The sequence below is a fragment of the Callospermophilus lateralis genome, chromosome 11 (genome assembly GCF_048772815.1).
Source record: "Callospermophilus lateralis isolate mCalLat2 chromosome 11, mCalLat2.hap1, whole genome shotgun sequence".
In the NCBI taxonomy this organism is placed as follows: domain Eukaryota; kingdom Metazoa; phylum Chordata; class Mammalia; order Rodentia; family Sciuridae; genus Callospermophilus; species Callospermophilus lateralis.
The window spans coordinates 57,570,782-57,597,712 of NC_135315.1; the positions used below are offsets into that span (position 1 = coordinate 57,570,782).

The window sequence follows — 26,931 nt, forward strand, 5'->3', positions numbered from 1 at the left end:
GGAAGGTTCCTCCCAGGCTTCTGAGCTCTGCTCCTTCCCCAGGGATGTGCACAGAAAAAGAAAGCCTGTCTTGCACAGGAAGATCTCCATTCTATAGATGCTGTGCTTGGAGCTTGGCTTTTTGCAAGGGGGAGGGGTGTGGATGAGGGGTCTCCCCTCCCCTTGCCTGGGGGGATTAAGATGCTCTATTGTCCCTGGCCTGATGGCCCTTGCATTTGCATATATCAAGTCCCTGGGGCTGGGAATGGAGGCGCTGGGCTGCACCTGCTGCCCTGGGTTCCAAGGTCTGACCCCACTGTCAGACCTTCCAGGTAATTCCATTTGTGTCATCACAGATTCAGGGAATCTAGGCTTGAGTGTGGAATAATGACTCCAGAAGGGAGCCAGAGAGACCGGGGAGTAAACACACACGCATCCCTGGGATGGCTGAAAGTGGTCAGAGGTCTGGGAAAAGAGCGGGCTTTGAATCCTTGGCGTTCTTTTAAACAAGCCTTTATTTGGAGAGCCTTCCAACCTCCTAAGCCTCATTGAACTTGAAAAGCTACAAGCTTTTCTTAAGTGGCCTCTGGCCTCTTCCTTTACCTCTTTCATCCAAGTCATTGTTCCGGGGGGCTGCTTTAGTAGGAACTGCCAAGGCTGAAGAGGAGGCAGGCAGCAGTATCATTTCACAGATGTGAAAAAAAAAAAAAAAAAAAAAAAAACTTAGAACAAAGGATAGGAGTCATCCAGAGGAGGGTGGAGGGAGAGCCCAGTGTCCTTGGAAGGGGATTCATGCCTGGGGACCTCACTTGATAAGTAACATTTTTCCTTTTACAGATTGCTTTCTCATTCACATGTGCTGGATCCATCAGGACAACACATATTTCCACTTTGATAGGTAGGGAAACTGAGTCTTGCCAAAGAATCACTAGGGGACATCGTGGATTAGTGACCACAGTCACCAGGACCGAGAAAGCATTCCAGGACTCAGACTTTACGTTCCAAGTTCTACCACCCCATCGTAGAACCCCATGTATAGGAATACCACAGGAAGGAATATTACGGCAAGTTTTCCTGAAGCTTTCCACTTAAGCAGTACTTAGCTAAAGGGCTCAATATACCTATGACAAATAATCTTGATCTAGGAATATTTTATTGGCAAATCAAGAAAATAATTTATTAACCACCTGAGGTATGCAGAGCCTAGGGCTCCTGGCTTGGTAATAGCACTGCTAATAAATGGTACCCTAAGAAACATTAGCAAATGAATGGTTTTATTGACATGCGCCCCGTTGAACTAAAACAGGGCTGACCTAAACCACGTGAGCAAGCCTCACCAGCTGTTCTCCGGCCTGCATTCTGCAGTCTTTTTCCCTTCCCTAAGCCCTTAGCACTCCACAGTTGTTAACATTTGCTCTCCAACATCAGAAAGGGTCACGACAACAACCCCTGGTGGTTATTGGCTAATTGACTTTGTTTTTAATAGCACCAGGCATCAGCCCAGTGTGATCACTCAACAGTCATTTGAATTTTTAATTTTTTTTAAAAGAATGATAACTGAATATACACCGTAAATTCACCCTTTTAGAATGGACAGTTCGATGAGTTTTGACAAATGCCTACAGTTGATAACCACCGTCATAATCAAGATATAGAATAATCCATCACTCCCCCACTCTCAGCAAAAAATAAATAAATAATCTCTTTGGTGCCACATTGTAGTCAACCTCACTCTTACCCACTGCCCCCACCGTTTTGCCTTTTCTCCAATGTCACAAAAATGGAATCATACGGCATGTGGCCTTTTGAGTTGGTTTTTTTTTTTTTTTTCTCTTTGCACAATGCTTTTGAGATTCACCGGTGTTGTGTCGATAGGTACCCCATTCCTTTTTTATTGCTGACTAGTATCCTGTTGCGTGGATGCACCATATCTTGTTTACCCATTCACCATCTGAAGGACATTTGGGTGGTTTCAAGTGTTAGGAAATCTTTGAACGAAAGTTGCTGTATATATTTACTACGGTTTTTATGTGAGTATGTTTTTATTTCTCTTGGAGAAACGCCCAGGAGTGAATTGCTCATCTGTGGTAAGTGTATGTTTTAATTTTATAAAGCAACAACCAATTGCTTTCCAAACAAAACTCTTTTCCCCAAGCATCTCTACCCCTGATGCCCTCCTATTAGCAACATATGGAAGTTCCAATTAGTCCAAATCTAGTTTTGTATTTTATGGATATAACTAATTTTTGCCATTCTTATAAGTATATATAGTTTTAATCTATGTTTCCCGAAAGACTAATGAAGTTGCATTTCAAACTTGTATTTCCACTTATAGAATAGAATCTCCTCCAGTTTTAGAAAATCGAATGCCTGATGGCCTGTCTTGGAGAGAGTTTCATGTGTTTGTTCGTTGTACTTCAGTTTCTTGGCCTCTGGGAGGTCAAGGTGCCTCCATGATGACAATATATTTTACTTAAAGTGAATAATTTGGAAAGCAGAGGAAAACCCTTCTTCCTCAATTCAGACCCTCTTGCTTAAGTCTACCCATCTTATCTTCTTTCCTGGGATTTATTGTGCTTTCTTTCTCTTGGTGAATTGCTAAGTGCTGGCAGTATTTGCTTGATCTATCCTCTTATTTTAGCTCAACCCTTTAAAAGTAACTTGCAGACTCTATGCCCTTTCACACGTAAGTACTTCAGCAGAAGTTTCCTAAAAATAGACATCTTCCTACATCCTGCAATGTAATTACCCTACTTAAGAAAATTAGCACAAATCCTACCATGTTACCTAACACCAGTCCGTATGCAAATCTTCCCCAACATTTTTTTCTCATGGATTCAAGACCCAGTCAACATCTATGCATTCCAATATTGGACTTCTTTGCTCTTCATCTAGAAGAATCCCCATAACATGATTCCTTCTTTGGAATTAACTGGGATTTTTGAAACATGTGAATATCCTGTTCCTCATCCGCTTGTCACCTAATTATTTTATTATCTCTTGTTTATAACGTGCCTGAATTAATTACTTCATTGGGGATTTCCAAAGGATGATTTCTAAATTTTATTATTTTTTTTTTGCACGTTTATTAGCTGGTATTTTTCAATAAAGAAGAGATTTCCAAAAAAAAATAAAAAATAAAATAAAATAAAAAGAGATTTCCATAATTAACAGACTATGGTTCTTCTTTTTAAAGCAAGGTAAATGCTTTTCATTTTTCCCTTTGACTTTTATGTTTAACACTGAGCCACATTCCCAGCCCTTTTAAATTTTGTTATTTTTTAAATTTTATTTTGATTCAGGGTCTCGTGAAGTTGCTTAGGACCTCTATGTTGCTGAGGCTGGCTTTGATCTTGCAATCCTCCTGCCTCAGCCTCCCCAAGTCACTGGGATGACTGATGTGCATCACCATACCCCACCTTTTAGTTATTTTTTAGAAGAAGTTGTTGGTATATTAATCACCTTTAGAAGTGCAAATGAGTTTTAATTCTTCTTTCTCTTTCTTTGTAGCACTATGAATTTCATTGATGTTATTTACTCAAAGTGTTTTATTTAATTTCAGCTACTATTCTTTTAGAAATATTATGAACTGAATTTGATCAGGGGGAACCTTCAAACTGGCTTCTGTGTTAACATATCCCCATTATCTCTAGGAACTTTTCTATTTTCTAGAATATCATACCCTAGTCTCACTTTCCCTCCTACACCCCTGGATTAGTAATTTCATAGAGTATCCTTTTTGCCCTCTTCTTGAAGAATGGTATTTAAAAGGCAAAATCTAGGTGTGAGTGGTGCTGATTGTTACAAAAGTACCATTGCTCCTGAGCTCTCTGTGGACCAACACAAAATATATACTTTTTTTTTTTTTTTTTACAGAACTAGTTCATGCCAATTTAATTTAACCGTACAATTTTTTCTACCTTAATTTTGATTTTATATTAGAATCTTTTTTTTTTCTTACGTGGAAAAACCTTAGTGTTTAGTAACATTAAGATTTATACTTACTTGCTTTATCCCACACTACACATAAACCTTTGATAATGCTATCAAGGTTCTTAGTGGGATTTAACATTTCTTTGCGTCTATTATTCTTATTTTCCCAATTCTCTTACACACACACACACACACACACACACACACACACTTATACTACACAAAATTTCCTACTCTGCACAATTCTTTTTCACTTACTAGCTATTCTGGCAAACTTTCCTTAGATATAGATTCTCTTATTCTTTCTCATAACTACTGAGTAATCCATGTAGCAAACACATAGTTTATTCAATCAGTCTGCTAGCAATGAGAACTTGGATCATTTCTAATATGCTGTAAGGATTGTTCTATATGGTAATGTTTTTAAATTTGATAAAAATTATCCACCCCCATCAGTTTGCTGTTCTTCTCGGGGTTTTCTTGGCTACTCTTGCTTATTTATGGTTTTAAGCATCTTTGCAATCTTTAGAGAGACCCTCGGGAACTTAACCAGACCCTATCTCAAATTTTTTTAAAAAACATTAAAAATGAATTGGGGATGTAGCTTGGTGGTAAAGTGCTCCTGGGTTTAATCTCCAAGAGGGGGAATTCTTTGCAATCATTTTCTTTAGCTCTCAGTAGGAGATGGAGGGTGGACAGGGAAGGTTTTCATGTGTGTGGAAAATGTTTTAGTATTTTTATTGCAATCATTTAAAATATATTTTGACTTGGGGAAAATCAGAATGTTTCTAATGCAGAGTCATCTTAACTAAGAACATAAGATCCAGTTTTATATGTCCAAGACAGCTTTTATGTCTTTTAGAAAAATTCAGGGGCTGGGGTTGTGGCTCAGAAGTAGAGCGCTTGCCTAGCATGTGTGAGGCACTGGGTTCAATTCTCAACACCACATACAAATAAAAAATAAAAAGGTCCATTAACACCTAAAAAAGAAAAATTATCTCACATAGTTTGGCAAATTTCTTTTTGTGTTTACCTTTAGTGATTTTTTTCTGTGTTGATTTTTGTCAGCTGAGGATCTTCTTGCTGTCATACAGTCATGTCTATGCTCAAACCAAGCCTCCTCCAAAGTCTCCAGTGTCCATGTGCTTAAAACTCCACAGCAATGGTCTCTTTACACAGGGCTCCCATCTCATTTCTTATTCTTGTGTGTGTGTGTTTGTGTGCGTGTGTGTGTGTACCGGAGATTGAACTCAGGGGCACTCAACCACTGATCCACATCCCCAGCCCTATTTTGTATTTTATTCAGAGGCAGGGTCTCTCTTAGTTGCTTAGTGCCTCACTTTTGCAGAGGCTGGCTTTGAACTCACAGTCCTCCTGCCTCAGCCTCCTTAGCCACTGGGATTACAGGCGTGCACCACTGTACCTGGCTCATTTCTTAGTCTTAACTGTTTCCGTCTCACTTCTGCTCTAGATGTACTAGACTTTCTTCCACTGGTGGGTGCCTTTAGTTTTCTCTACATTCTCTGTCACCCACCATGTCCTGTCCATTCCAACCTCTTGTCAAAAGAAAAACTTCAAATTCAATGTAGCAGTTAATTTAAACAAGGAAACTGAATCAGGCACTAATTCAGAACAAAAATGCTTCAGAATGTTCCATTTGACCACATTTGCAAATTATATTTGTAGCCAGAGAAAAAGAAATGACACACAGAAACCAATCCCATAGGCTGCAGTCAGCCTTGGCTTTAAGTGCTTATGCTATGGCGGCTTTTAGCCTCTGATTGGCTGGAGTTTCTGCTGCTGGGATTGCTTTATAATCAGTTATTTGTTGCAAGAGTATATTCTTAGGTTATGTTATAGTCTGTTTATACATCAAATTAAATTATAGTGTATAATGTAAGGAGAAATCCTTAGTCCAAATTTAAAATATGTACAGTGGTAACTTTAGGCCAAACTTAATTCAGTTTAACACTCCCAATCACATAGTCACTGGCTAACTTTTATTTTTCCTTTAGATTACAGTCACTTCCTCTGCAAACATTCACTGACCCCAGAAAGACTGGAATGGTTATCTGAACGTCCTCACATAGCCCTGTGGCAAGATGTAGCATGCCGCTGTGGTTGTTGGTTACTCTTCCCATAAGGACAGGGGCTATGTCTTCCTCAGAGTTGCACCTCCACATCCAGCCTGGTGTCCAGCCAAACCAGCTCCTCCACAGCCTGATTGTGGAATGAATGCCCAGCTCATGCTTAGAGCTACTGCTCCCTTCAGCCTGAGCACATAAGTGCATCGTGGATGGACCTCTTGAGATTCAAGGTTCTTCAATTTGGACAAAAGAATATTCAAAGACAGAAACAAGGACTAGTCTTCATAGACCTATTCCCATTAGACTTTGGATGCTTATAGTTTTATATGTTTCCCACCCCCATCTCCCATTATCTGGCATTTCTACCACTTAAAGTTCACCAAACTCTTACAAACTGGGAAGAAAGTAGGTTTGGGGTCTCATAGTGTTCTCTCTGCCAGAGTGTTAGATGGAAGGACAAAAGATCTAACTGTCTTTCTTTCTTGTTCAAACAGTGGGAGATGAGCATCCTTTCAAATACAGAATGCATCAGTTTTGCATTGCTGTTTCTCTAATTCTAGTTCTGCTAAAATATCCCTGAGATTTGTAGATATAAATATTTAGGGGAAAACAAATGAAAACTTCCTTTTTTCATCCTCAACAGGAGCTGGTTTGGCTGGATACCAGAAGAGCAAATTTACAGTGCAGGCAACCTGGTTGTTGCCCTAATTGTGCTAAAAGATTAATGGTTCTCAGTCACTGGAGCACTTCAGAATCTGCTGACTGCTTGTTAAAATGCAGGTTCCTGGGCTCCAGTGCCCTGATTTCTGATTCAGATCTGGATTGAGGGTGGAGGATTTGCATCTCTCACAAGCTTCAAGATGACGCTGATGTTGCTGGTCTGGTTGCCGTGCTTTGAGAAGCTCATCTCAAGAGAGAGCACTGGGTGAAACATTGGCTGTGACTGAGAGGGCAAACCTGTTTGTGATCAGAAAAGAGAAGCTAATGTCCCCTCTTGAAAAGTATTTCTCTCTCCTTTTCCAAGATTCTCAAGACACGTGGACAGCCCCTCTCTCTTTGGACCTTCTTAACAAGAATTCACAGTGTTATCGCAGCCAAATTAATTTAAATTTCAATTAAGTAACAAGCCTATACTTTCTAATACTTGGAGGAATGTAGAAGAAGGTTAGAAATGAGGTAAAGCTTCAAAAGCCAGGGAAGCAACAAAGAATTGTTAAATTCTAGAGTCATCAGGGAGGCGGATCTAATGAAGGGGACCCTTCCCTTCCAGATGTTTTGGTTCAATTTGGTTAGGAAGGTTATCAAAATAAATAAGACCTGACCCCAGCTCTCCAGGGGCATATGGACCAGCTGGAAGGCTGACGTAAGAATAAAACAGAAGGATGTTGCTGTACTAGCAATTCAGGCAGCAAACTGTGGGGCTCTGGGAAGAAAGAGGCTGATTCAAACCAGGGATGACACAGGAGAAAGACTCCAACTCTCATTAATGTCTTCTTTGCTTAGGCACTTTGCATGTTCTAGCACATTTAATTTAATCTCCCAAACACCCGCGTGGGGTCAGTTATCCAAGCATCTTATCAATGTCAAGGCTTCTCATAGAAGGAGTGGCTCTTCGAGGTGGGAGAATAATTGAAAGAAAACAATGAACCACCTAGCTGACTCACTTTGCACTTGAACTTTTATTATTCCTGGGATGCTTTGGGGTCATGCAAAAAAATATAATAAGCCATATGATACCTTCATTTGTCTCAAAAGTTTACATTGTTAACTGTGACTTTCATGAGCTAAGGGAAAAAAAAAAAAAAGACAAAAGAGAAAACCTTCCCCCAGCAGTTTTGCATAGTATATCTTCTATGCCTTCGACACACAGAGCATCATCAGAAGTGAACCTTAGTCTTGGTTTTTGACAACTCACTTGTCTCCTATGAGCTCCTGGATTGTCTGAAATCCCAGTCACACACACCGGGGTCCTGGTCTTTTCCAGGTGTAACCTTCTTGTGGTCAACAATGGAAGTTCAGCAAATGAATCTCTCCAATTATGTTGTATCTCTAGGCAATTAGCAGAAATGGGGGGTATGCTAAGTCAGGGGGTTCTGCCCTGTGACCCCAAATACTAGACAAGCACAAACAGATAAAGTGACATTTAATTAGCTTATTCCTGAAATGACCGTGAATTCACACCCTTTAAACTTGAGTCAAAAACTGAGGAAATCCTCAGTCTGATAAAAGGCACCCCCCCAAATATCCATTTTGAAAATGAGACACAGAGATGGTATGTGTGCACATGTGCATGTGCGTGCATGTGTGTGTGTGTGTGTGTGTGTATGTGTGTGCGCATGCGTCTTCCAAGTCATACAACTTGTCTGACTCAGTCACTACAGGATGCTGCTTCTCAGGAAAACTGAGGTTCCCTCAGTGGGCAGGTCATTAATCCCTTTTCTCCTTTCCAACAAACTCCAGAAAGCTGCTATGCCCTTCGGGTCTCCAAATTGAATAATTAAACAGTCGTGGCTAACACCTGTTATATCTCTGAAAAAGAAACCACAGGGGTACGAGACAGAAGCTGCCTCTGCACGCAGGTACATACCCGTGTGCACGCTTCTGCACGTGCCACCTGTTGACTTTGGGGATGAATTCTTGCTGGTTTCTGAGTTCTGCACCAGACGTCAACCTCAATGCACTGTCCATGCCCTTGTTTCTTAGGCACTTTCTCATTTCCTCTCAGAACAACCTACCCAAAGCCTCCTTTGTCTGATTGTTGCAGCCCTAGCTTGGAGTTTCCTTTTGCATCTGGAAACTTCTCCCGGACACATGTCTTCTCATCATAGTCTGTCCACTGCCTTGAAGCATCAGCTCCTCTGGGGAGCTTTCCTCTCTTCATCACCGGGGTGATGTGCCTGCCCCAGCCTTCACCCCTAACTGGGAACGCTATTCATTTCTTAAAATTGCCTCTAACTCCTTCTCACTGTACTAGCCCAGACCTTCATAAACTCCTGTCACCAGTTAGAGGAATGAGGTGTCTCACGTAGCCCTTTCAGCAGGAACTCAGGATTTGTCAAAATCAAACCATTAAAATAAGGTCATTAAAGAGAAAAAAAAAAAATCTCAGGTGTTGAAGCAAACCGTTTCCGGCCACAGAATCAAAGAGCTGCCCAGGTATAAATGATGCCAGATTTGGTTTGGACTCAGGGAAAGTTTTCATTCTTTAGGATCTTTTTTTTTTTTTAGAAATCTGTTTTCCTTTCCTCCTTAGCACTGGAGTTAGGAGTGGGGTGGGGAGGGGTGGGGCGCAGCAGGGACGAGGGGAGAAGGAGAAAACACAGGAAATGTTAAGGATTCTGGAATTTGAAATGTGTGGGGATGACAAGGAACTTCCCTGAATCAAAGCAGAAGGTAGTGGCTGAAAGTTATCTTAAATGGGCCACCTGCAGAAAATGGGGAGTAGAAGAAAAACAGCCCTTGGCACACCTAGAAGCTACACGTTTCTAAAAGCTTCTGTCAGTGGATCGTTAAACCCACATGGCCACTAGTTTTAGGTTTGAATGTGTTGGCAATCGTGGTGTGGAATCCTGCCAGGGCACATGCACCGGGGCTGGATGCTTACCCTGCCATTCCTGGCTGACACCTTTTCTCCTACGCACAAGATCTGGTGAGTGTTAAGGAAGAAAAGTCCTTGTGTCAAAGCAAAGGAAACCAGTTGCATTTCCAAAGTTAAGCTGTGTGCTCACACTGGTTTATTTTCTAGGAGCCAAGAGCAATTTCCAAACCAATGAAAATGTCCTGGAGGTGAAAGAAAAATGAGGCCACTTCACCGGTCATATTCATCCCTCTTCCTGCCACCCCCCAAAAAATTGTGCTTTATTAAAAAAAAATGTGCTTTCTGGTTTGTTCTGTGGTTCCTGTTTTGTATGTATATTTTGGAATGGATACTACCCCTATTTTAATAACGAGGCTGTGGAAACTTGGTATTGCAATCACTTCCCAAATATGTATACCAATAATAATAATGCCTGGTATTTATCGAACACTTTCTTTACGCTCGATACTATGATAAGAAGTTGATGTATATATAAGCTGTCATTTATTAGCTACCAGATCATCCTTGTTGGTCCTACAGCAAATCTGAAATCCCCTTCCTCAAGTTTCTGGCATCCTTTATAGAAATAAATAGTAACACTGAGGATCAGCTTTTTTTTTTTTTTTTTTTGTCTTAGGATAAAAAGTCTTACTATTACCTATCTCTTGGGTAATTTCCCCTGTGATTAGAATAAGACACAAAGTCCTCATTATAAAATCTCAAGTCCTCCTTACAGTATCAAAAGTAGCATGATCCGCTCATAATGTCAAACTCTCTCCTGGGGACCTTGGGATCTGCTCTTCCCTGGCTCTCCAAACCCTCTCACACACAAGCATCACGCTAGTTACTAATTCCCACTCATCTTTCATGTCCAGATCACTTCTTTAAAGAGACCTTGCCTGACCTTTCTATGTGAATCAGGTTTCTCCATTATAAGCTCTCCAAGAACCCTCCACTCTGCTTTTAGAGAACGGGTCCTTTTGTCATACTATTTGCTTGCTTTGATCTTCTCTGACTGTTGGGAGCCAGGGACCGGGCGTCTTTTGTTCACCACAGTATTCTCATTACCTAACTGCAGCTGGTACCTAGGAAGTACTTTAATAATTATTTATAAAAACAATGAAAATAACATTTGGAAGTAGGGGTTGTCCTTAAAAACCTGATTGATTAAACTGGTTTTTAATTGCACAAAGTAAAGTGATACAAGTATTGTTCTGTAACTGTATTGGTTTCTGTGTTGGTTTCTGGTATTGCTGGCATATGGTTAAGAGCTATCCTTAAAAGATGTGAAGGGAGAGGAAGGGGGGAGAGAGGGAGGGAGGAAGGGAGGGAGGAGGGAGCCCCAATTTCTGAATATTCTTACTGCATTTGATTTCAAGCCCTGAGTGTGATGTCCAGTCAGGAAGAAATGCACACACTTGGTTCTTTAGCGTTGGTCTAAGATGGCCCTAGATATCACCGTTTCTGGAAAACCTTATCCCATAAATTGGGAAGCAGAGAATTTCTTTGAATGAATTGGATTCTCATTTTTCAAACATATTCCTTGAATACGCTATAGTTTCTATTGTGTGTTAGAACAGAGTTCTAACCTGTAGCCCTTGGAGAGGGCTCCATGTGAGTGAGATATCCATCCCTATAGTCTTTGGGGGTAACTTTAGCCATAGTGTATTTACCCAAGCACACACACACACAATTTGTGAGAACAGGGAAGAAGGATTCAAAGCACAATGTTGGGGCGAAGGGTGACAGCATTCTATGCAAACAGGCCCCCTCCTCTTTTATACTAGGAACAAACACAGAGAGATGAGAATGGCCCTGAGCTCCAGGGGTTGCTCCCCAAGCTTCTTCCTGCCTGGTGCCACCCCACCCTTTCCTGACCCCTAAACCTCCCCCATCCCTCCTGTGGGCACATCAGTTTCCATCCAGGTTCTGAGAAAGATCTGAGAAAGACTGTGTGAAGAACTTCCTCCTTTCCAATGATGGTTAGGGACAGGGGAATATTTCTGTTTTACAAATGGGACTATTAAGAGTTAGAAAGGTCAAATTATTCAAGCAAGAATATCTCTGGCTTTAGCGGCAGAGCTGAGACATGAATGTGTTACTGTGCTACGGGTCTCTTAAATCTTGTCCAAGGTACTGACCAGTAAAGATTTCATAAACAGATCTCCTTCCCACAATGAACTAGTAGCACAAAACAGAGACTCCCAGAACTTTCTCAGTGTCTTCTTTTTCTACCCTTTATCCCATTTAAAAGCAAATGTGTACACTCTCTCTCTTGTATCTATCAGCTCCCAGCAAAGAAAATATATCCTATACCTTCAGCCTCCAGAAATGAAAAGGGGTATTAAAAAACAGTAAATATTTGTTGATAGATTCACTGAACTATTGATAAGACAGGTAATTTGTATTCTAACTTTTACGTATTTATCACTGTGATGAAATCCCTTGCCTTAAAGTTTCTTTACACTTTCTCCTAATATATATATTTTTGCCCACACTGACCTCTTTTGGAGATTCATTATTTTTTCTCAAAGCAATTTGTATCCAATAAAACACACAAATACAGAAAACCACACACACACACACACACACACATACACACACAAACACACAAATGCTTTAATGAATGATTAAAAAGTGAACTTTCTTATACCCTTCACCAAAGTCACAACAGATTTTCCAGTGGCCCTCCTAAGCTATCCATGTGCACCTGTCACCCCGCTCCCTGAAGAAGCAATGATTATCGCGATGCAACCTTCTTTTCATCATCTTATTTCAAACGTGTATTTATCTGCATTAGAATTTAGTTTGGCCCATTAAAAACAAATCCAAAATCACTGGGTAGTTTCTTTTCTTAAAATGAATCTATTAAAGAAACCACTTGACCTGCAGAATGTCCCAAGGTTTGCTTTTGCCAACTGTGCACTTGTGATGTGGTCCAACCTGTTCCCCTCTCAGCTGGATCCAGAGGTTTGATGGTGCTCAGGTTTGGTCCCTCGGTCAAAGCTCCAGGTGATGGCGTGTTCTCTATCAGGAAGCACACAAGACCTGGTTGCATGCATTTTATGATTCGATTAAGGCAGCTGCCATTCAAGACTGGCTCTGTTTATTCATCAGAGGTTTCAAAATAGAGTCTAATTCTGTTATTTAGTCATCATTTACAAAATGAAATAATGTTATCTGCAGGATGGCACTTCTTTGCCTCCCTTTAACATCTGCCACCTTCTCTCTCACTGCTGTATCTCAATTATCTTTATTTTGAAAATTCTCTGTTCTTTTGGAACCAGGGATTAAACCCAAGGGCACCCAACCAGTGAGCCACATCCCCAGCCCTATTCTGTATTTTATTTACAGACAGGGTCTCACTGAGTTGCTATGCACCTCATCATTGCTGAGGCTGGCTTTGAATTCACGATCCTCCAGTCTCAGCCTCCTGAGCCCCTGGGATTACAGGTGATGTGCCACCCACCGCGCCTGGCTGAAAATTCTCTTTTTAACCTCTATTTTTCTCACAGCATTTTCTGCAATGTGTTATTTGCTTTCGTGTTCATTCTGGTTTCATTTTTTTTTCTGCCTCCTCAATTTTGTATCTTGTCATGAATTCTGCCACTTGTTTATGGTTTCTCTGTGATTTATGGATTTTTTTTTTGTTTGTTCATTTGTTTCAGTTTCAATCTCATTTTTGAAAAGCTACCTCACTTGTCTGAGGTAGAAGATGAACATTTTTATCAAGTTTTTTTGTCTTTCTTTTTAAGAGTATTGTCATTGTCTGCGGGAACCTTATCCTGCTTTATTTCCTCTCAAGTCTTTACTTTTCGTGAAATTTGATTTTGATACTTTCCTATGGCTCATTTTTATGAATTATCGCTCACTTACATAAATAAAATTTTCGGAAATTGTAAAGGAGCTTTTCGTTCAAAGAATTTTTCCAACTTTACAGAGCTTTCTGTTCGGTTGTTTTCCTGTTGTTGTGTTAAAAAATCGAATTTTTTTTCTTCCTCTCCCTTGTCCCTTAATTGCTCACTTTTGATTCAACTTCCATCAGTTTCCCTCGGTGTCTGTGTTAGTCTGTTTCCTTGTTGTTAATAACACAATACCAGAGATGGGTAAGTGTAAGGAGGGCCTTAGGTCTTAGCCTAAGCAAGTCCATTTTAAAACTCCAGTTTGAAACCTGCAGTCCCCACCAGGCACGCCTAAGGAGCCCTCCAACATGATCATCAGGCATAGCCCTGACATAGTCACTTCTCCCCACCCTGACAAGCTCAGAGCGAAGAAGTCCCTATCATGTTGCCCTCACCCCCATAAAGGGGAGAGGCAAGAAAATCAGGGTGGGGACCACCAGACCAGATGCTTTAACCCCAGGGCAAATGACATCACTGAGAAATTCGGTGGCAGCTGATAGGGATTGAAAGGGTGGTCAGAAGGCCCAAGATTTAGTATAAACGATGGAGCAAATGAACAGACATTCAGCCAGCTAACAGAGATGCCCTCATGCTGGAGAGCCTGATGAGGACCTGGACTGACATCTTAACTCTTCTCATCATTTGCCTGATCCTCTGCATGATCCTCACGGCTCCCAAACTCTACAGCCACATCTTGACTCTGGTAAGAACTGCAACTTCTCCCCACGGCCCTCTCCTCAACCACCATCAGCTCCACCCCAGGAGAAGCCTGCCTCGGTCCCTGACCTGATCGCCGGGGTCTGAGTGAATGTGCATCTGCTGGCCTTAGAGCCTAAGACTTGAGACTTTAGACCTGGCACTTGAGCTTAGATGCAAAGGGAATGTCTGTCATGAGCCTGTCATGATTAAGTGTGTTTGCAGCGCTTAGGATTAATCTAGTATTGTTTGTGTATTGCACTGCCTAGCATTAAGGATTGTCATTTTCTTGATTAAGAACCTATAGAGTGAAATTGTACTGAGTGATTTGAGTGAATAAAGCATTGAAAAGGACAGAAGTGTGTGGACATTCTTTATCTCTCCCCCTCGACTGCATAAGTCGCACCTTTGCCCGTTGCAACAGGAAGTGATAAAGAAAAGAGGTCCATCTTGGTTCACAATTCTGGTGCAAGGTTCGGAGGCCACAGCTGGTGATGGACTTCAGGTTGGCTGAGTCCTGAGGCAGCACAGGGCATCTCATGCAAGAGACAGAGAATGTACCCCTATACATCCTCCAGTCTCTCTTCCTCTTCTTATAAAGCCACCAGTATTCAATCATGGGGTCCTAACTTGATGATTTCCTCCTATGTAATCATCTCCAAAATCCCTCACCTCTGCATACCATAGACAGGTTCAGTGGGGATTACACTCAAACGTGAATTTCAATGGGGACAAATCACATTCAAACCTTAGCAGGGTCCTATCTTGGAAAGGAAATCTAACCTGTGGGATTAAGTTCACAGCACCAGACATCGCCAAACTTTGTGTCTTCCTTGGGTCGCTTGTACTCCTGGGTGCAATCAATATTTTCAAATTGACCCATTGACCTTTACAGTAAATAAAGATCAGCTCTTTTATGGCTCCTGCTCTCAATCTGTCTGAGGTTTCTTGCTCTTCTTTGCTTTCTCCCCACCAACACCAACACATGCAGATTTAGGAATTGTTGGAGATCCTCCCAAAGATTTGTATTTTGGAATTCATGGGATATCGTGTTATTTAGAATTTGTTTGTTTATTTGTTTTTTTTTTTTTTTTGTAAAGGTTGTTGAGGAGTTTTTGATCTTGTTACCTAGCGGTTCTCTGTGTCTCCATGTGGGGGTTTTTAGAAGGTCTACAATCTAGGCCGCCATCACCAGGGCCCTCTTCTCAGAATTTACAAATACGTTTTGACAGTGCAGATTGAAACGGAAGGAACAAGTCTCCAGGAAGAAATGGAATTTTGGAACTGAACTATTGAAAACTAATGAGGACAAAATAAAGGCAATTAAATCAGGAAAAAGGAAAGGTAATTAGTTTCCCCAGAGAAACAAAATGAAATAAAGGCAGGCGCGCGCGTGCGCGCGCGCGCGCACACACACACATACACACACACAATGCTAGAAGGCTTTAGCTCAACAGTGAACCAAATTAGAACAGGGTGCAATTATAAACAGTTGATAGAATCTATGATTCAAGAGCTCATTTAATTTTTAAGAACAGTCTTTTCCTAGTGGCCAGGTATTATGATGTTAGACTTAAAGAAATGGAAAACAATCCCATATAATTTAATATATTTACCTGGCTTCTGCCAACTACACTTTGACTGTGTCCAGGTTGTTAAGATTAACCTTCTCTTCTACAGTTGCCACATGCTGACAGGGGAGGCAGAGAAGGCTTTGTCGAGGTTGTAGGAGAAAAAGCAAATGTAACAACCGGACACAGTGACAGTGAGAGTACAGGTGACAGAGTGGGTAGGGACAGTATGGGGTGGAGCTACCCTGTCTTTTCCAAATAGGGTTTCAGCATGTACGGTCTAAAGTTGATTTATGAGTCACTGCAGGTCTAAAGATGTTATTTTTATTCAAATCTAATCAATGACAAAATTCACATACTAAATTATCCAGGTCAAAATTGAAGCCTCCTAAGTAACTAAATATTCTTGTTTCATATAAGGGAATCCATAGACACTGTCTAAAATATCTATAAACTGGAAAACAGAGATATAAGCATTTTATCTTCAGTTATGAAGGTATATCATAAGACAAATTAAAAGCAGAAAGAATGAATAAAATTTGTCCTTGGGGAGGAGGATTTAGGAGAAGGGAGGGGATCCTTAGCATTTTATCACAGGATATTCTGCACCATTTAACTCCTATCATTTTAGTCTGGCTTCACCTAGAAGTAGACCTTGAGCTAGGATTTGGAGGCATACTGAGATAATTCAGAGGTGCAAGAAATATCTGCACGGAAGCAGGGAGAATGGTATAGGAAATTAAGGAAACCAACAAAAACCAGGTTAATAAGCCAGCAGGCAACTAAATTTAATTTCAAGAGGAAACTGGAGAATAATATAATATGCATGTCTCATATTTATCCTATGTGAGAAGCAGGGGAACCAGGGGTATTTAGAAACCCATCCCTAACTCACAGAGTGGTGCTAATTTCTCAGCACTTTGGTCTCACTGTTCAGTAGAGGGCAGAGCAGGCTGCTGTGGTTCTTGAATAAACTTTGAGGCACAGAGATGTGGATAGTGCCGTTCGGCTGTGGTGAGGACCATGGGGGACTGGGGAGGATACAGGAAGTAGAATGGAACACTGGCAGCAGGCACTGTGTGTGTATATTATTTTGATTAAAAATACCTTTTAGGGGAGGGGAGGGGAGGGAGGATAGGAAGGGGATAGGAAGGACAGCAGAATACAACAGACACTAGTATGACAGTATGTAAAAACGTGGATGTGTAACCGATATGATTCTGCAATCTGTATACGGGGCAAAAATGGGAGTTCATAACCCACTTGAATCAAATGTATGAAATACGATATGTCAAGAGCTTTGTAATGTTTTGAACAACTAACCATAAAAAAAGAAAAAAAAAAGAATTATTCTATCTCAAGTAGAAAAATTAGAATCAATTAATTTAAACATAAGGTAAAAATCAAATATTTATTCCACCAAGCAATCAGATCCCTATGTTTTATAGTATTGATTTTAAGATTGATATCACTTATTTTTTTTTTTACTTAGGCAGAATAACATTTAGCAGAACTATTAGGAAGATGTCAGTTCTGTTTACCTTAAGTATATAAAGTGAAACAGTACAATACCTTTTAAAATAAAGTTGAAAGTATATTTTAAAATAGCTTCTGTATCCACAAAAAGAAATGAATATTTATTAGCAACATTCAACTGTATATCAGAAACTACGCTAAACAGTTTAATTCATATTGCCTCATTTAATTTCTAGAATAACTTTGTTGTATCTACTGCTGTCTCTTTCAGATAGGATAAAGGCCGCTCATAGAATCTGTAAGAATTACAGGGAACTTATGTTTCCAAGTTAAATCATCTCATAGAAAAATAAGCAAATATTAGATTGGAATGAGGTGAGAATGATTCTAAGGTTTCTTTATATAAATATATATATATAGTTGGACACAATACCTTTATTTTATTTATTTATTTTGTATGGCTCTGAGGATCAAGTGCAGTGCCTTGTACATGCTAGGCTACCACTGAGCCACAACCCCAGCCCCTGGATTCTAAGGTTTCTAATGCAGAAAAATCATAAGATTGATGAAAATAAGACAATAAAAATTATAGGAGAGGGCTGGGCTTGTGGCTTAGTGGTAGAGTGCTCGCCTAGCACATGGGAGGCACTGGGTTCAAACCTCAGCACCACATAAAAACAAAATAAAGATATTGTGTCCATCTACAACTAAAACACAAATATTTTAAAAAAGGAATTATAGAAGAATAAAAATATGATCATGAGCTGGGGATGTGGCTCAAGCGGTAACGCGCTCTCCTGGCATGCGCAGGGAGCTGGGTTCCATCCTCAGCACCACATAAAATAAAATAAAGATGTGTCCATCGAAAACTGAAAAATAAATATTAAAAAAATTCCCTCTCTCTCTCTCTCTCTCTTTTAAAAAAAAATATGATCATTTTATCTGGACATAGATTCAGTTGGGGGGTGGAAAGACACTCACCGGATGTCCTACCAGCAGTCGTGAATTGGCAGCTAGTGATCTTGAAAGAGTCTGGTCTCTAGCACAGAATCCCCAGGCTGCCCTCAGTGCCTGGATCATTGTACCTTTTGGGTTTGTTTTCCCGCAGAGCTCATTCTTTCACAGTATTTAGATTGATGTTAAAAACTCTCCTTAGAAAGATCATCTCAACCAGACCAACCAGAATACCACACCCCAATCCCACATTTCCCCACTGCCTCAGACCTCACTTCGTATCTCATGGCCCCCTTAACAGGAATACTGGGAAAACCAGTAGGAAGAAACCAGGGAAAAAGTTCACAAACTTCCTTCTTGTAACCGTCTTTCCAATTTCCATTTATATCCATCCAGATGACCATGGGAATGGGCCTCCATCCATGTAGCCCACATAGGTCAGTCCCACGGGCAGGAATTGGAGTGTAGAGAGTAGAGAATAAATCTGCAGGGAAATGATAGATTTCTTATAAGAATGGTTCCAATTCTTCATTCCTTCTACAGTCATAATACTAGCAAGTTGATGCTGCATCTCCTCCCATCAAAAAAAAGGAGTCAATTTCCTTATTCCTTGAATCTGGACTGATGTTGACCTGAAATGATCAATAGAATGTGATGGCAGTCATGTGACATTTTCAAACCCAAACCTGAAGAGACCTTTTTATAGGTTAGATCTGGAATATACCCCTCCACCCCACAACTCACATGTTAGGCAATGCAGCAGTGTCCAGAGGTGGGGCTTTGAGAGATGGTTGAATCATGAAGGCTCTGACCTTCTTAGTGGGTTGACACATTTGATGGATAAATAATGTGAATGGACTACTGGGCAGTAACTGTGGTTACCACCAAATGGAGGAAGTAGGTCACTGGGGACATGACCTTAGTGACTATCCCTGGCACCTTCTCCTCCTCCTCCTCCTCCTCCTCCTCCTCCTCCTCCTCCTCCTTCTTCTTCTTCTCTCTCTCTCTCTCTCTCTCTCTCTCTCTCTCTCTCTCTCTCTTCTTTCCACTGCCATACCTTTCTGCCATGCTATTTCTGTCTTGGAGCCAGCCAACCACTGACTGAGACCTCTGTAATGGCGAGCCAATATAAAGATTTCCTTATCTAAATTGTGCTTGTCAGGTATTTTGGTCACAGCAAGGAAACCCCAACTACTGCAGACCTCATTCTGTAGGGAGCTGCCCTGGATGCAGACGTCCTGATGTGCCAAGGTTCTGAACAATTATTGACTTCAGTCTGGCATGGTAGTGCCAGGTCGCAGTCACTTGGGCATTAGTCCAGCTCAGATAACAAAGCGTGGTTCCAGGAGTAGGCATCACCCACTGGGTTTGAGTTATACTCACCTGTTCCTTTGTAATCCTACTCCTTTGCTCTTTTGGGGATAGAATGTTCCATGGAAGCTCCCCTTGTGTGCCCCCTATATAAGAATAAAGAATTCCAACATCATTATCTAAAGTACATGTATGAAGACATGTCTTGGGGTGAACATACTTTATATACATACAAAGATATGAAAAAGTGTGTCCTATATGTGTAATAAGAATTGTGATGCATTCCACCATCATGTATTTAAAAAATAAAAGCAATTAAAAAAAAAAAAAGAAGTGGAACAGGTCAAAAATGCCCTCTCTCACCACTACTATTCAACATAGTCCTTGAAATGCTAGCCAGAGCAATTAAACAAGACAAAAGAAGTTAAAGGAATAAGAATGGAAAAGGAAGAACTCAAATTATCACTATTTGCCAACCACATGATTCTATACTTCGAGGATCCGAAGAACTCCACCAGAAAATTTCTAGAATTAATAAATGAATTCAGCAAAGTAGCAGGATATACAATCAACACCAATAAATCAAATGCATTTCTATACGTCAGTGATGAACCCTCAGAAAGAGAAATTAGGAAATCTAGCCCCTTCATAATAGCCTCAAAAAATAAATTAATTAATTAAATACTTGAGAATCAATCTAACAAAAAAGGTGAAAGACCTATACAATAAAAACTACAGAACAATAAAGAAACACATTGAAGAAAACCTTAGAAGATGGAAAGATCTTCCATGTTCTTGGATAGGATGAACTGATATTGTCAAAATGGTCATATTACCAAAAGCATTATACAGATTTAATGCAATTCCAATTAAAATCCCAACAACATTCCTCATAGAAATAGAAAAAGCAATCATAATAATCAATTTCAGGAGAAAAAGTATTTGATAATTATCTGCACTCATTTCCTGATCAAATTTTATAATAAAATAGGAAATAGGAATAAATAGATATACCATTCTAACTTCTGATCCTTTGTATGTGTCATTTCCTCTCTCCCAGAGGAAAATTCTGTTTGTCCATGGTTTCTAGGTCTTTTTCTACTTGTTGTGATAGCAACTGTCAATATGAAAAGTCAAGTTCTTTATATATATATATATATTTATTTATATTGCTGTTAATTTGTTAAAAATAAAGAAAAAGAAAAAAAGAATTCCAGTGGCTTGCTCTCTTTCCACAGACCCTTAAGGTCGGAGAGCCATCATGGATTTTGAAAAGGTACTTCTGTGTAGTTGCATGCTTTCTTCGCTGTTTTCTTTAGTTATTGGGATAGTCAGATTCTGTGAACCCAGCATTAAGTCGCCAGTTAGGATAGATGGTGATATTATACTTTCTAGTATGCTCTCTTGGGAACACTGCTTATCACTTTGAGAACTAGCCTTGGTAGTTGGTGAGAAGATGGGAGACTTTGTGGAATAGAAATAAACTGTCCCATTGAAGGCCGTCATGGACTAGCCAGTCCCCAGCTCACACAACTGCCTGCCCTTGCATAAGCAAACCAGGCGAGACTGGGAGAACTGCTTCTGCTGAGCCCAGCTGAAACTGCTCGACCTCATAATCATGTGCCAAATAAATACTACAACTTTAAAACGCTTTGGGAATAAGTTGTTCTTCCTCACTATGGAATTAGATTGATAATATGGAACACTGACACATTGATCAAAGAATATCTGTTAAAATAAGTAAAAGGCCTTTCTTTACTTCCTATCTTGACATAATTTAGCAATAGTTCTTTTCATCAAATGAAGATAGACATATGCTTCACAATATATGTAACCATTTATGGATATTTGGATGCTATGTTACATTTTCAGTACGGGTCATGTATCTCCCTACTGGATGTGAATACATTGCTTTGGGGTGCTGAACTAGTTCAGATTTATTTGTATTCTCTATGCTTATAAGTAAGTGGTTTTACTGAAGTTATGAAAAAAAATATTTTCTGAAGATGATCAATAAGAAGAGGTGAAGCCAGGTACATTGGCGCACATCTGTAATCCCAGAGGCTGGGGAGGCTGAGGCAGGAGGATCGCAAGTTCAAAGCCAGCTTCAGCAGCTTAGCGAGCCCCCTAAGCAACTCAGCAAGATTCTGTCTCTAAATAAAATATAAAAATGATCTGGGGATGTGACTCAGTGGTCAAGTGCCCCTGGGTTCAATTCCCAGTACCGTAAAAGAGAGATAAAGATCAGGAAATGAACCCCAAGATATGCCCACAGCTAGGTATAGACAGAGCAGAAAGAGAAACAAAAAACTCCTTTCAAACACCCCGCTTTCTATTACTTTAACTTACACAGCAGAAGTGAAACTGCGATGTCATTTTTATTTGTCACTTCATCTTTTTAGGATCTGAAGCATCCAGAGTTATATACATATCTTATTCTGAGAGATCAGAGCACAACGCGCGTCTGAAGAAATGACAGAAATAGATCAGTGCCCTTCTTATCTACTGAGCAAATGTGTATGAAAAAGAGCTCCGAGTTCACACTTTGCTCTTAGTCTTCATGCTTTCCTAGGATTTTCTTCCAGGTCTGGAGAAAGAGGCTGTAGCAAGACCAGGCCAAATGTCTGGGTGAAAAATGAAATCATTTGGTCAAGCACTCATGTGCTAGGCCTCCATGCCAAACAGGTGGACACTTGGAAGCCTCTGGGTGGTCAGCCATTGCTCACTTTTCATCAAGAAATGTTGTCAAAGGTAGCGCCAACCAGTCAGTGAGAGGCCACAGATCAATTCAGTAGAACAGCTTTGTGGAGCCCAACCTATGACATCTATGACCACACGAAATCCATCCTGGAATGTTAGAGTTGAAAAGGAGCTGATATGCCATCTAGCATAACTCTTCTGTACATAGGAAACCAAGATCTGGAGAAGGGATAAGTCAGCTGAAGGCGCATGACCACTTGATGACTTACATGTGCATTGAGACATGGACTACTTGACCTGGATCCTTCCACATCTCTACTTTCTGCCTTGTTCAGAGGCAAGACAAACCTTTTCAACTTGTGCCTCAACTAAAAATAAATAATGAACAACTTCTCAAATAAACAAGGTAGAAATAACACTTGTTCTCACAAACTTGAACAGGTAAGTTCATTGCACGGTGGTTTATAGCTTACCCCATGCTTCAAAAAACACTTGTGATTTTTGTGCAATGCAACAACTTTGGAAAACCAAATGACTAATTGCATCCTTACTTATAGATAAAATCGAGTGATGGTCTTTAGTTAGAAAATGACAGAGCTGGCACTGCAAACTTTAGATCTTTTCCTTGCATTTGATTTTTTTCAAACATTTATCAGATATCGACTTCATACTAAATACTATACTGAGAGCATATTTGTCCTCATAGGTCGTAATGCCAACTATAGAAATATGGTCTACGTATCAGTCAGCTTTGATTAGATCATGCTGCAATAACAAACAAGTTCAAATACCTCTGACTTAAAATGCAAAGATTTCCTATTGGCTTGTGATTCCCATCCTGGTTCTGCTACGTATCTTTATTAGCTCCTTCCAGGTTCCAGGCAAGAGCAAGGCAAGATGGGCAAGATATTTGCTCTCCAGCCACTGCCACCTTCTAGAAACCTGAGTTCTGGGAGAAAGAGGAAGCAAGGATAATAGGAAAAGGGTGCCCCCAAGACAGAGAGAGAAGCCATTGTAAGAGCTCTGCAAAGATGATTTCATTAGTGACAAGGGTAGGAAGACAGAAAGTGACTGGTTTGCATTTCAAACAAGGGAAAAAAGGACCATTGTTTTGTGTGTGAGTGTGAGCTGGGCTGGGTATAGGATTCTGAATTCTTTGTTATATCCTCTGGCAAGGATTCAGCTGGCCTCTTACTTCTCCCTGTCAAACCCTGAAATGGACTACAGCCTTTGAACTAAAATGCTGTGCACCCAACCCAAGATTCAGACGGCTCAGAAAAAAAAAAAAAAAAAAAAAAAACGGTCACTGCTCGGCAGCCGATTTTAAATCGCTCTTGCCCTTGGCTATTTTAAATCATCTTCCCACCAGCACCCTGGAACACATTAGACAACTTTATTGCCACATTCCTTGCCAATTTAATTTTTGTAAATCATATTCCAGCACTTTAGATGATTTCCATATATAACAGAGATTTTTTTTTTTTTTCCAAGGGAATCTTTGAATCAAATGGTGCATTCCAGAGCAGGGATCACAGCCCTCTATTCTGAAAAAGAGGCAAGACTAATTGTTAGCTGAATTCCCTGGCATGTTTTGGTGTCTTTGGATACTGTTTGTGATTATCATGACGACTATGATAACCGGACACAGATGATTCTGTGAAGTTTAAATATTGCATACCCAGTCTCGGCCCGAATGAGAACAGGGAAGAAGGCAGAGAGGAATCTACTCAGAATATATTTGTTCACCCTAATGGGGTTCTAAGATTATTTGAATGGGTTGATTTTCAACCCCCCACCCCAATTCAGAACAAATGCTCCATAAAGGCCACTCATTATATTTTTATTTCCAAAAAGCTTTTTTTTTTAAAAAAATTAATGTTAAATATGATAAACACAGGATATTAAAAAATGATAAGTACAGATAAATCACCCCCCAAAATGAAAAAAGCCTGAAACTTTATTATCCAGTAATAATCTGTGCAGCTTTTTCATGTAAGTACCTTAAATTAGTTACTTTCTCTCTATTGCATGTGTGCATTTATGTAGTTCCTTTTTAAATACAATTAGAGTTTTGTCCAGTGCCTGCAAGAACTCTTATTCAAAATGACCTTTTAGGCCTGCCATATAGATGTACTGACCAATCCTTTATTATAATACATTTAGGTTAAATGCAGCTTTCTCCTATAACCAGCACATTACACATTTTTTAGATGAATCTTTCCATTTATTTAGGATTACTTTAAGACAAACCCTCAGTGTCTGAGCTAATGAAATGCAGACTTTAAGTTTTTTTAAAAAAGAAAATACAAAGCCAAAGCACCCATCAGGTAGTATAGAAATTTTTTTTTTCAAAGAGAGAGAGAGAGAGAATTTTAATATTTATTTTTTAGTTTTCGGTGGACACAACATCTTTGTTTGTACGTGGTGCTGAGAATTGAACCCGGGCCGCACGCATGCCAGGAGAGTGCGCTACCGCTTGAGCCACATCACCAGCCCCCAGTATAGGAAATTTTTACACACCTTCTCAGAGCTGAGAGTTCTCTGGGGCATTCAATTGGTAGTTTACAGGAAATTTTTGCACACCTTCACAGAGCTGAGAGTCCTCTGGAGCATTCAATTGGTTAATTCTATCTTTGAAAAATAACATGCCTTTTTACATCCATTTTATGAGGCTGGACTTTTCCATATTTATTAGCATTTGTATTTTGCCTTTTGGGCGAATTTTCCATTAGATTCTTTGTCCCTTTTAATGCTGGGGAGCTTGTATTTTCATTCTGACTTTTAAGGTCTCCATAAAAGCTGATAACAACTTGACTGAAGAGTAAATCCTAGGACACCTCTCATCGCCTTTAAAATTCTGTGAACCAACCTTACTTTGCAGGCCTTTGGTGCATCCGGTTGTGAATATTGTAATAGCCTACTGTGGATCTCTTTGGTGATGTGTTTTCTTCAGTGGCTTTACCCAGGGCTGATTGTGCCATGCAGGGGACAGTTTGGGCTGTCACAACCTGGGGAAAGGGGAAAGCCACCAGAATCTAGGGAGTGGACCTCCAGGGATGCTGCTAAACATAATACAAGGACAATTCCTCCAAATCTAAGAACTATCTGATTCAAATGTCCATGGTGCTGAGGCTAAGAAACTCTGATCTAAATTCCTGGAGAATTCATTCTTAAAAAAATCAGTTAAGTCGACCAAATCATGTCTTGGTCTTAATTATTTTCAATAATTCACCTTTGGTATGCTAAGGCGTATCAGTGATTATTCAGAAAAAAAAAAAAAACCTTACTGATTGCTTCTGTGTGTCTTATTTTCCTCTGAATTCTGGCTAATATCCTTCGTATCATTCCATTTGTTTTTCTGCCTTAATTTAAATTTTTTATTATTTTTTCATGTTCCATAGTGGCTCTATTTATTTCCCACCCTTGTTTTCTTAGCCCTGTTTCTCTTCACCTCGGTTGAGTGCTTGTCTTTTCATCTTTTATTCTTTGTTTCACGGAGCCATTGATTTTATCTTTTTTTGTTTTTTTAATTTTTAATTTTTTTTGTACCTAATGGAACCCAGGGGCGTTTAACCACTGAGCCACATACAGAGTCCTATTTTTTGTATTTTATTTAGAGAAAGGATCTCACAGCAACTCAAAGCCAGTTGCTGAGGCTGGCTTTGAACTCACCATCCTCCTGCTTCAGCCATCCAAGCCGCTGGGATTACAGGCATGCGCCACCATACTAATGGGCAAGTCATTGGTTTTAATTATATTGAAAAGTAAAGCTCTTACTTTTCCAACCTTTCTCATCGTTCTTGAAATAACTCTTTAGAAGTATAGCCTTCTTTTTTTTCTCCCCTTTTCTTCCTTCAATTCTTTCTTTCTTTGTTCTTTTTTGGTTTGTTTTGATTTGTTTAACCACTTATTTTCATTTTACAGGAGTACCAAGGATCAAATTCAGGGCCAGGCAGGTGCTCTACCACAAAAGTACACCTCCAAACTCTAATTACTTATGTTTATTTTCCCCTTATATTTTGGGGGATTTTGTACAGCCTGCATTTGTGTATGTGGTGTGTGTGTGTGTGTGTGTGTGTGTGTAATTTTCATTTGGTGTGCTTATTCTTGAACCAATATACTCATCTACCCAGTCCCGCTCTTTATACCAAAGCAGTATAAGTAGGTTTCCTTTGGGTTCCTGACCTGTCCACCTGGGCTCCAGGAAAATATACCCTACCTAGAGAACAGAGAGGGAAGGCTGATTTCTGCCTATATTATCCAGAATTTCAGCAGCCTGGAGGTGGGACGGGGTAGTGGAAGCTAGGGAACTCTGCCACGGACCACATTGTCCTCTATATTTTATGTAACCATGTCATGAGATACTGTCTCTGCCAAGTCCTCCCTTTGAGAGTTTGTTTCTATTAACCCAGTCTGGTCATCTTGTTTGAAATGACAGAAATTCATTGCTTATGGATTAACAGAAAGCTAATTAGCAACACATTATTTAGAAAATGCAGTCAGATCTTTGTCTCTTGCTTTTGAGTCTGCTGGTCTCCAGGAAAGTAAAGTTGGTATTGTTATATAATCCAAAGGCTTTCAAACTAAATTAAACTCTCAATTGTTTTTACAAAGACCCTGACACATGGCTTATAGGAAAAATAATATGGAAGCTTCTCAAAAATTAAAAAATATAATTACCATACAATCCAGCAATTCAACTTCTAGATTTAAACTGAAAAGAACTGAAAGCAGGAATCCGAGCG

General features: G+C 39.9%; 1 pseudogene; it reads left to right on the forward strand.

The window, feature by feature from the left end:
- Window positions 1-202: 202 nt before the first annotated feature.
- The window catches only part of LOC143410548 (uncharacterized), a 52,412-nt pseudogene continuing 25,683 nt past the window's right edge, over window positions 203-26,931 (forward strand).